Genomic DNA, 11536 nt, shown 5'->3' on the forward strand with positions numbered 1-11536 from the left:
CTCTCTCTGACAAATAAATAATGAAAAAAAAAGTTAAATTGTAAAGGAGTATCTCGTGTTTCATCACTGGCTCTGGGAAATCTTCACAGGCAAGTTTCCCAATAAAAAGCAATCATTGTCCCTGCACCCAGCATGCAAATCTATGGTGCAATCCTTGGTCCACAAAGCATTCAGGGACAAGCTCACCATAGCCAGGCAAACCTTGATGTACTTGTGAAATTAGAATAATTGCTATGACCACCACCACCACCACCCTCCCAGCAATTCCTGAGGTCACTACACATACGAACTAAGGCAAATGAGACTATAAGCAAACACCTCATGACTTGAGACAAACAAAAGATATTGTTAATTATCAGTGTGTACCAAAGGATTTCACTCATATGTGGAATATAAGAAATGAAATGGATGAACACTGGGGGGAAAAAAGGAGAGAGAGGCAAACTAAAAAAGACTCTTAACTACATAGAACAAACTGAAGGTTGTTGGAGGGGAAGTCGGGGGGCGGGGGGATAGGCTACAAGAGTGATGGGGATTAAGGAGGGCACTTGTGATGAGCACTGGGCATTGCATGTAAATGATTAATCACAAAATTCTATTACCAAAACTAATATTACACTATACGTTAACTAACTGGATTAAATAAAAACGTAAAAAGGAAAAAAAAATCAGTGTATTCCTTTTACTCCATTGCAAAAACTCAGTGCTAGCCATATTTTATCCAGCTAGAGGATGTTTAAAAAGCTTTAAAGTTCAATTTTTATAATGAGCACTCTGCTATTGAAATGGATTTTACTCAGTCTCCTTTTGAAAGCAATAAATTCTCTAGGATAGAGAAAGCTTCTGTATCTCTAGCACCTCAAGTCAATTCCTTTGATAAATTCAGAATTGATAAAAAGGGAAAGAGAAAGAAAAAAGAAAACAAGAAATAACAAGAAAAAATAGAAAGTTTTTAATCAGTTGTTCCAGATTCCCCACTTCCCAACCTTGAGTAGCTTCTGCCAACTCTACAGATATTTTGCAAGTGTCATTGTTCAAAATAAATAAAACTTAAAGCCAAACACTCCTCAAATATGAAGAGAATTACATAATTATTGTATTGGAGCAAACAACACTTATGATTATAGTTTAGTCTTGAATCACAAACCATATTAAATATTATATCTTCTGCTTTAAGGATATTCAATACATTAAACATCTGGATTTGGAAGAAAATGTCACAGAAAATTAGAGATAAGAGGGACTTCAAAGATCACTGAATACAGTCTGCTATTTCTATGAATAAAGAAATGGAAACCAATGAAATCTGAGGACTCTGTTTGTTTATTTGTTTCAGCATTCTGGCTTCAACAGAGCTGGACAAGCTGTGAGTCATCAGAAAGGAATTTAGAGGAGAAATTAATCAAGGTTTAGTCTTTTTTCAAACGGCATGTTGTATTTCAGGTATTTGGGGATTATTCTTATTTTTTTTCTAGAGGTTAAATGAAGGTCTTGGTCAAATAGTGAGCAACAAAGTAATTAATTTTATCATTTAATTTATTAAAAGATTTACTAGAGGTTACTTTTAAATATGAGCTTGTCAAGTGAAAACATACTTAAATTTACAAGATTATTTGCTCATAACGTTTCAGGAATGCATCTGTAATATGAAATGTAGTATGTCTCTGGAGCCTCATTATACAATGACCAATATCTTAACAGCACCCTTGCTAAATACAATAAAGAACTTGGGCCATTTTTTTATATCATTCTGAAATCAATGCCTATGGTTATTACCTCCAAATGCATTCACAAAAGCAAATTTTAGGTGATGAGTTAATAGACAAAAATAATGCAAGTATGGCATTTGGTATTTATTTAATACAAAGGTAGATTGTAAATTATCTAGAGCATGAAATTTTAACCTGTAGCTCATGGACAGAATTAACAGGAACGTGAACTCACTATGTATGCATACTGTTGTTTGATTTTAGGAGGTGCCTGAGACTCTAAAGAATCTGTTGTAGAATAGTGATGTCCACAGAAATATAATGTAAGCCACAAATGTGAACTAGCTACGTCATTTTAAATTTTGTATTAGCAACATTTTCTAAAAAGATAAAAATAATTTTAATATATTTTATTCAACCTCATATAGCCAAAATATTCTCATTTCAACATGTAATAGATATAATAAAAATTATTGATGAGCTATTTTACATTTTGTTATTGGTACTGAGTCTTTAAAAATCTGGTGTGTATTTAAGACCTACAGTACATTTCAGTTTGGACTTGCCACATTTCAATGGCTCAAGAGCCACATGTGGCTAGTGGCTACCATGCAGGACAAAGTAGGTCTAGAGAGAAGATGCACAATAGGCATCAGGCAGCACATCATGAATAATATTTCTTTATGTTGATCTATTGACAAGTATTTAGTGGCACTGAATTTGAGATGATCCTCAGGTAATTACTAATATTTCTGTGTTGCAGATTAAGTGATAATACAAAAGATTTAATGCTCAGTAGAAAATGCCATCCTAAGAAAGAAGGGTGCCTGAATGGACCACCCAATCTCCCACAAGCACTGAGGAAGAAACGCCTAAAGAGATTGAGAAGATTTTCATTGTTGAAAGGGTCCTTCTTTTCACAGGAAAGTCATCACGTGACAAAATGTCTTCGTGCAATTGAGTATCCTTTGGATATATTTTAAAAGATAGCATTTGAGAGTTTGTGGAATCTTAGTAATTAAATAAGAAATGCTCTTCTTTAAAATGACGTAACAGACATTTAAATTAAATTTTGTTTCAATGCAATTGTACTGATGGACATGCAATTTATTGTGTATGTGACAAAAGCCAGAAATTGTTAGTGATTTCCCCCTGAATGTCTCATATTGTTATAATCAACTCTCTCAAAAGTTAACCTTCTTCAATACTTACTGGATCTTCTTATTTCATAGTCACAGTGAACGGAGGCCCTTACAGAATCTGATGACAGTATCTTTCTTCTTCCTTTGTAGAGCCCATAGAATTAAAAAGGCCAACAGAGTCGTCAGACCAAATAATACCATTATGCTGTTCTTTTGATTGCAGTCATTTCTAACATTACTTTATTATTTTTTAACCTCAAAGTATCTTTGAGTGGTAATAATTCCTCTTTTTTGTACTGCTATATTTAAAATTCAGGGGTGGGACTCACTATCACAGATGTGATAGTATCAGTGAAGTGTTTATTTCCTTTACATCAATTCAGAAAGAGAGAAAAGGGTGCATTCCTTAGGTATTGAAATGGTAAGGGAATATCCCTTATCAGGTAGGAATTCAGCAATAAACTGGTTTTCTATCTTAAAATTTGTGGCATAAAAGTCAAATGCAGGTAGAATTATTGCCAGTTCATAGAACTGTGAAACACTTGCTTGGCAAGAGGAGAGACTCTTTTGTTTTTCGTTTGATCCCAGTGACAGACAAACAAACAAACAAACAACTCTCACTGGTGATTGCAAATCCACTGATCCATGCAGTGGGTGGAGGAACTTTAAAGGGTGCCACTGAATGCCCGGGTGGCTCAGTTGGTTAAGCGACTGCCTTCGGCTCAGGTCATGGTCCTGGAGTCCCGGGATCGAGTCCCGATCGGGCTCCCTGCTCGGCTGGGGGTCTGCTTCTCCCTCTGACCCTCCTTCCTCTCCTGCTCTCTGTCTCTCATTCTCTCTCTCAAATAAATAAATCTTTAAAAAAAAAAAAAAAGGTGCCACTGAATTGTTCGAAAGGGAGCTACAAAGGTATGGGTATCCCTTGTTTTTTGAAAGTTTACTTTGTGTCACTTACTTTTACAGAAAGATCTACATTAGTACCTGTCTTTGAAAACCAAAGAAATCTGAGGAGAATTTTTGCTTTTATGAAAAAAAGGTGAAAACCTAAAAGAACGTTCAGTGTTTGTTTTGCAGCTAGCCTTATAGTAGGCAGCTTGCACCAGCAGCCGGGAGAGGGACACCTCCAAACTCCTTCCTGGAGAACCACATTCAGCATCTCAGCATCAGGCTGCCCTAGTTTTGAATTGTGTCTGTGAGCATCTGTGCTTTGTACATCTATTAGCAAGATATATCCCAAGGTATCGGGAAAAGCTAAGAGAGGTTTGTGTTTTGGGTCTAGGTCTGGGAATCCTAAAACAATTTTCCATATAATTTAATGGTAATTGCTTCTTTATGCCATTTCAGTTTATAAAGGTTTTCATGGGAAAGCTCTACTTTTGGAGATAGCAGGGCAAACCTGTAATATAGATATTGCAGAAAAGCATCTGAAAACTGGGAAAGAGGGAAAGAATAACATGGCTTCTCCCTGTCTTCCTGCTCTTTACTCTACCCCCAGTACTTTTCTTGGACCAAGCCTATATGTAGATTTATGTATTAATATAAATGGAGGAGGAGTTGAAAAGTACTCAGGAAACCTGACCAATGCTGAAAGCCAACCTAAATAATTTAGACGCAAGAATATTTCTTTCTTCTCATGAGCAGGCTTTTATTCCTAATATGTTTGGGCAATTTTTTTACTCCCAGTTGAAGACACTGTCACATTCTTCAAGTTTGCCAACAAGTGAGAATGAATCAGTTTATATTACATGGCTCATATTCATGAGAGGCTTTGAGGTATCCTGACATTTTAATGTCATGTCAGCTCAACTCATCACACATTGATTTCCAAGTTAACATATATTATTTACATCATGATGGTTGCATACATGTCTCCTATACGTGTTGCTTGCCATTTTCCTAAAGTGATCAAAATGCTTACTCTATATTTTTTTCCTCACTCCAAACTACAATCTCAGGAAGAGTAGAATTGTATATTGTTACCCTTATTTTTCACCTTAAAAAAAAAAAAGCTAAAATGAAGAGAATTTAAATCTGATCACAGTGATTTAGTCACTTGCTGATATAATCCATATGGTATTTCTTTTCCTGATTCAAAGTGCTTTTAAAATAAATTTTATGCATCATTATCTATGACTACTTATTAGTTTTATACGTATGCATAAGTATATGCATTTCTTGCATATTGCTCACACTTACATGTAGAATTTCATTCCATTAATAAAAATTTTAACTGAATAAAGCATGAGTCAGCAATGTAAATGATCTTCTGTCTTATTATTGGCTTAAAGCACAAACCTCTGACTAAAAAAGGAAATATATTTCCCTTAGATACTATAAAATACTGCTGCTCATGAGAATCTGTCCTTCCACTGTGGAGATATTAAGTAATGAACCATAATGAAATAATACTCATTTAAACTTACCACACTGGAAAAATCATATGTTTAAAATTACTTAAGCATTTCTTCTAAAAAGGAGAATGTGAGACAATATACATTTTTTAGTAAACACTCGTTGAATATCAATATATGTCAGTCACTAAGCCGGAAATTCCATATAAAAAAAAAAATTAGATGAATAATGGTTCCTGCCTTTAAAGAGGTGAAAATCTGGTAATAAAATCTGGCAAAACTGCCCCATAAAGACAACAAGAAAATACTATGTGCACATGCACACACACTTACACACACTCACAGAAGAAATTGTGATGAAATAAAGAAGTCTACTTAGAGAAGAACGTGCAGGGATGCAGTTGGGAAGGACTTTATAGAAGAGGATGTACTTGGACAGAGTTTTGAAAGTTGAAAAGGTGGTCACCTGGAGAACATTTAGAAGTATAGTTCAGGCCAGAAGAATAAGATGTGTAGGGGCACAGAAGCAGGAAATGGAGGGAAGCGCTCAGGATGGCTGAAGTACAATGGAGTGGGCAGTAATGACTGATGAGGTGAGCAGGGGTCTCAGCAGAGGGCATCTGAGGGCACCTTCCTGAAAAGAGATATTGATTATTATACTATATCTTTACATTTCGAGGAGCTCTTATGCATGAGTCCAGAAAAGTTGTCTATTCTCTAGGATACTGAGCTTATATAAAAAGGCCTGGTGAGTAATCAGTTCTCAGATCACAGCCTGTACCCAAAGAATTTTAATTCATGGATTTAGGACTTAAGACTTTAGACAGTAGCTGAGAGGTTTCTTCTTCAGTCTAGGACTTTCTAGGACCCCCACATGTGGGGTCTATTCAGAGTACCTGCTAATATAATTCTCTTGTATCTTTGAGATTTTCCTAATTTGAGATTGAAAATTCCATGACAGCTGATGGATTCTGCACTATCCTGACCAAATGTCTAAGACATTTTGAAGTATTTCAAGCCTATTCAGAAAGCTCTGTGGTAATGTGTGAAACCTGAATGCAACTGCTGGATGAGGAAGGCACTGTATCCTCCCTGAGACAGTAATGGGTTCAAATGAATTCTATTTCATTTCAGATAATTGTATGTGAGTCACTACGGTGTGTTAATACAGTGAAGGGCTATGTAGAACACAGTGTGGGAAAAAACACAAGTAAGACCCTCAAGGCTCATGACCCCAAGTCAGTATGGATAGTGGACCCAGATGCTTGACCCTCATGGTCAGTAATATTACAGCTGGAAAGCAGTGGGACAAGGGATCTTTTTCACTTTCTTTTCTCTCTTGTGTTTATGAAAATAATAATATTCATGAAGCAGAGGAAGTTATAGTGAATCAGAGCAATGACATATGGATACAGTCTTTACCCTTAGCTATATTCTCTTCCAACTGTAAGCCTTAAATGATTTTAAAGTTTTCTAGCCATAGCCTGTGGACTTGTAAGAATGAGAAAAGGAAGAGACTTCTGTAAATGACAGAAACAGGCACATCAGTTCATCATTGCTATATAATAAACTATCCAGCACTTAGCTGTTTAAAACAATAATCTCTCCTCTTTCTTTTTCTTGGCTTACAGTTCTGTGGGTCAGGTGGGTAGTTAGCTGATCTCCACTGGGCACACTTAATGCTTCTTCAGTTAGCTGGTGGGTTGGTCCCTCGCTAATTTAGGGTAGATTTGTTACGGAACCTGGACTGGATGGCCCGACGGAAGAACCAAGCAGCACCCGGAGATCTTGGAGGATAGGAGATTTATTTAACACCAGTAGGCTCAGAGGAGAGTGGTCTCCAAACACCTGAGCCCTGAGCACAAACAAAGGGGGCAATTTATACACTTCTACTTCCCCATACTTGGCACTTTTGGTGTGTGCGCGAAGCGGGGCAGGGAGAAGAAACTGGAAGAGCCCTGGGGCAAGGACTGGGAATCTCTCACTGGCTTGGTCGACCATCTTAGGACACAGATTCTCCTTATCATTCCCCCCTTTGATGCCCCCTTAAACACCTAGTTTAGAGGGCATTGTCTTCATCTTCTAAGGGACAATAGTGAGTAAGGAGTAACTGGAGTCTGATTTTAGCTATTTGAGTAGTGACAAACCTAGTAAGGCCATTTAGAATACAAGGACCAAATGCTACTATGAGGAGAAGCAATAGGAGGGGGCCAAAGAGGGGGGCAAACAAAGGGAACCATTGAGAGAGGGTATCCCACCAAGTTATCCGCTAGAGTGTTTCCCACTGGCAATGTACTCATTCCTGTAATTGGGTCAGGGTTTCTTGGATCACCCCTGACTCATTAGCACTGAAACAACATTCCTCCTGTAAGAAGAGGCAGAGCCCCCCTTGCGTGGCCATGAGCAAGTCAAGCCCATGCCTGTTTTGGAGGACCACTGAGGCCAGTGAATCCAGTTGGCACTGCAGGGCCGAGGCCAACTGAGTGAGGGAGGAAAAATCCACCATGAGTTGTTGAGTTAATCCCTGGTACTGAACCTGAGAAATCCTGACATCAGCGGCGCCGAGGGCAACACCTGATCCGGCCAGCAGGCTCACAATAAGAGGGATGGCCATGGGGGAGCAATGAGGATGGCTAGGAGGTCTCCATATGAGTGGGGCATCACTCCCAGGGAGGACTGAAAGATCGGGTAAGAGACTGACAAGTGTGCATGATTGATCGCACAGGGTGATGCGGATGTATACACCTTGATCATAAGCCAGAAAATTCTGTTAGTTACCAGCTGGTAAACTGAGTTAGTTACCAGCTGGTAACCTGAGTGAGGGCCATAGTAGGAACACCATCTATGAGGTATCAAGAAGCTGGCATCCATCAAAATGGAGGTTAACCTTTGGTGTGTGCCCATCCCAGGTGGAAGAAGTCAGTGGGGGCACTGGTGCGGGATTGAGGGGGATAAGCTGGAAAGCCCATTTGCCAGTAGTGGCAATATGAGAGTTTGCCCCCTTGCCTGGGCGGGCAAGCTAGAGGCAGCGAGGAGGAACAGCACACCAGGTAGCAGAAGACTGGGACTGACTGGGGCCAGGAAAACCATGATGACATGTGCTCAGGAGTAGACAGCAGAGAGCCAGTAAAAGTGGGATCTATGACCTTAGGTAGAGGGAGCCACCATGGCTAACCCGCCAGCAGATGAAACCTGTGGACAAGTAAGTGCAGTAATATACCCCAGGGACACCCAATAAGCAATGACAATAGTAAGCCTCTGGGGATAAGTCCAGTCAGGAGGGGCAACAGTGTAGAGTCTGACTCCCAAGATGAGAGAAATCATGCTGATCAGAGCCAGGGACCATGGTGAGCTGGTGTCCATCAGTTGGTGGGGTCTCGTCGAAGGTGAAGCCAGAGTGGGTTCATGAAGTCTGGCTGGACTCTCCACTGGTGCGGCTCCTCGTCTGAATGATGAGCTTTTTTTACTCTGGAGTGGTGGGCCCATGGGGTGACACCTGAGACCTTGAGGGCAGTAGAGGCAGTTAGAACAACAGTGTGGGGCCCTGTCCACTGTGGTTTGAGGGGGTCTTTCTTCCAATCTTTGACTGAAACTGAGTCCCGTGTCTGGAAGGAGTGTCCCCTGAGACCCTAAGGAGATTGAGGCCCTCTCAATGGTGTACTTTTGTAATTTATTTAGGATGCCCCCAGGGCCTGAAGTTGCTCCTTTATCCCTTTATCTCCAACTTGATGTAAGTTTCCCAGAAGGCTTCCCAAGCACTGGGGAGGCTGTCCATATTTTAATTCGAATGGGGAGAAACCTGATGTCCCGGGCATGCAGCGAGCATGCAAGAGAGCTAGGGGTAGAAGATCTGGCCATGGGAGGTTAGTTTCCTGACAAAACTTTGCTAAGGTTCCCTTGAGGGTGTGATTCATTCACTCTACTTTCCCTGAACTTTGGGGCTGGTAAGCAGTGTGGAGTCTCTGGGTGATGTTGAGAGATTTCGTCAAGACCTGTAGAATGTCTGCCACAAATACGGGTCCATTGTCACTATGGATTGTTAATGTCAGGCCGAACCGGGGCACGATCTCTTGCAAGAGGACTTTAGCTACTTCCTGCCTTTGCTCTGTCCTGGTCGGGAAGGTTTCGACCCACCCAGAGTATGTGCATACTATTACTAGGAGATATTTGAACCCCCTGCTTGGCTGTACATCTGTGAATTCTATCTCTAGATCTCTGAAGGGGGTTGCTCCCATCCTCTGGACAGCTGGCAGGGGCTGTGGTGTAGACCGAGCATTATTTTTAGCACATGTTATGCATCATTCACTCGGTGCTCTGCATAGTGTTGGCAGCTGACTGATGTAGTAGTGCTTCTTGAGAAGGGCCTCTAATGCAGATTTTCCCAGATGAGTAAGTTGGTGCTGTTCCTTGACTAGATGCCCTCCAGTTGCTGTTGGAACAAAGATGCACCCGTCTGGCATCATCCACCATCCCTTTTCAGTCAGGGTGGCTTCCTCAGCCATGGCCCATTCCTTTTCCTTTTTAGTGTAACTGGTGGAGGGACTTCTTCCGGGGGTGTCAGGGCCATGGTGAGGGAATGGGCTCTGTCTATGTCCTCACTGGCTGCGGTCTTGGCTGCCTCCTCTGCCAGATGATTTCCCCGCGCTATGGGGTCATCTCCTTTCTGGTGTCCCTTACAGTGCAGGATTGCTACTTCCTTTGGAAGCCAGATGGCTTCGAGGAGTCTCAGTATCTCCTCTTTGTTCTTGATAGCTTTTCTTGCTGCAGTTAGGAGGTCCCTTTCCTTGTAGATGGCTCCATGTATATGTACAGTAGCAAAGGCATACCGAGAGTCAGTATAGATATTGACTTGCTTCCCTTCACTGAGGGTGAGGGCTCGGACTAAGCCATATATTTCATAAGCCATATTTCAACCTGTTGAGCTGACCATCCAGCTGGTAATGCCTTAGCTTCTAGGACTTCAGTGGTTGTGGTTACTGCATAACCTGCGTTCTGGGCACCCTCTTGTAGGTAACTGCTGCCATCACTGAACAGCATGAGCTCTGGATTCTTTATGGCTTGATCCTGAAGATCTGGACAGCTCGTGTAGACTTCATCAGTCACTTCAGAGCAGTCATGGTCTGGTTCCCCCTCTTCCATGGGTTGCAGTATTGCTGGATTTAATGTCCTTACTGTTTCGAGGGTGACCCGTGGGTGACCCATGGGTTTTCGCAGAGGAGGCCTTGGTATTGTGCTAGCCGAGAGTCGGAAAGGAAGCGGTGTACCTGTGTGTTCATGAGGGACACAACTGCATGAGGGACCTTGTCGTTAAGTTCTTGCCCCAAGATAAGTTTGTCCGCCTCCTTGATGAGTAGGACTGTGGCTGTCAGCGCCCTGAGACATGGTGGCCATCCCGCTGCCACGGGGTCCAGCTTCTTTGACAGGTAAGCAACTGGCTATTGCCAGGGTCCAACAGTTTGGGTGAGTACACCGAGCATTATTTTTCCCTTTTCATGCTCAAAGAGACTGAAGGGTTTTTCTATATCTGGTAGGTCCAGGGCTGGAGCCTGCCCCAGGGCAGTCTTTATCTCTGTGAAAGCACCTTTTGCTTCCTCAGTCCAGGAAGGGAGTTCTTGATTTGGTCTCCCTAAGAGATCATAAATGGGTCTTGCTACTGCTGAGAACCCGAGGATCCAGATGCAGCAGAATCCTGCAATCTCCAGGAATTCTCATAGACCCCTTTTTGTCTGGGGCTGTGGCAGGGAGATGATGATCCTTCCCTCTCTGGCCCTAGTTCGCTCTCTCTCTCTCTGACAAATAAATAATGAAAAAAAAAAAAAGTTAAATTGTAAAGGAGTATACTCGCCAGAGCCAGCCATGTTTGCCTTTGAATGGACTGAACCTGATACAGGGCGCCAGATGCAACTGACTTGGATGCGCCTCCCGCAGGGGTTGAAAAACTCACCAACCCTCTTTGGGGAAGCGCTGGCCACAGACCTCGCCGGCTTCCCAAGAGAGGCCACACGATGCACCCTCCACCGGTCTGATAACTTCAGACCTGTTGTCAGCAGATTTGTGCCTTCTTCCATGAGGCTTGGTATCCCGAGTCTGTCAGGAGCTGTAGGAGGGCCTTTGTGCATTTTGTGCAGTCTGTTTGTGTGTCACTGGCAAGGAGGAGGTCATCCACATACTGGTGGAGGGTGCATCGTGTGGCTTTGGGGAGCTAAGCGGAGGCAGAAGAAGGCATCCTTCAAATCTAGGCAAGTGAACCATCTGGCCGACCCTGGGATTTGGCCGAGGAGGGTGTATGGATTCGGGACCACTGGGTGCACAGAGAGATGGTCACCCTGTTGAT

The sequence above is a fragment of the Mirounga angustirostris genome, unplaced genomic scaffold (assembly GCF_029215605.1).
Source record: "Mirounga angustirostris isolate CCGP_5_RB_7025 unplaced genomic scaffold, mMirAng1.0.hap1 SCAF_1, whole genome shotgun sequence".
Taxonomy (NCBI): domain Eukaryota; kingdom Metazoa; phylum Chordata; class Mammalia; order Carnivora; family Phocidae; genus Mirounga; species Mirounga angustirostris.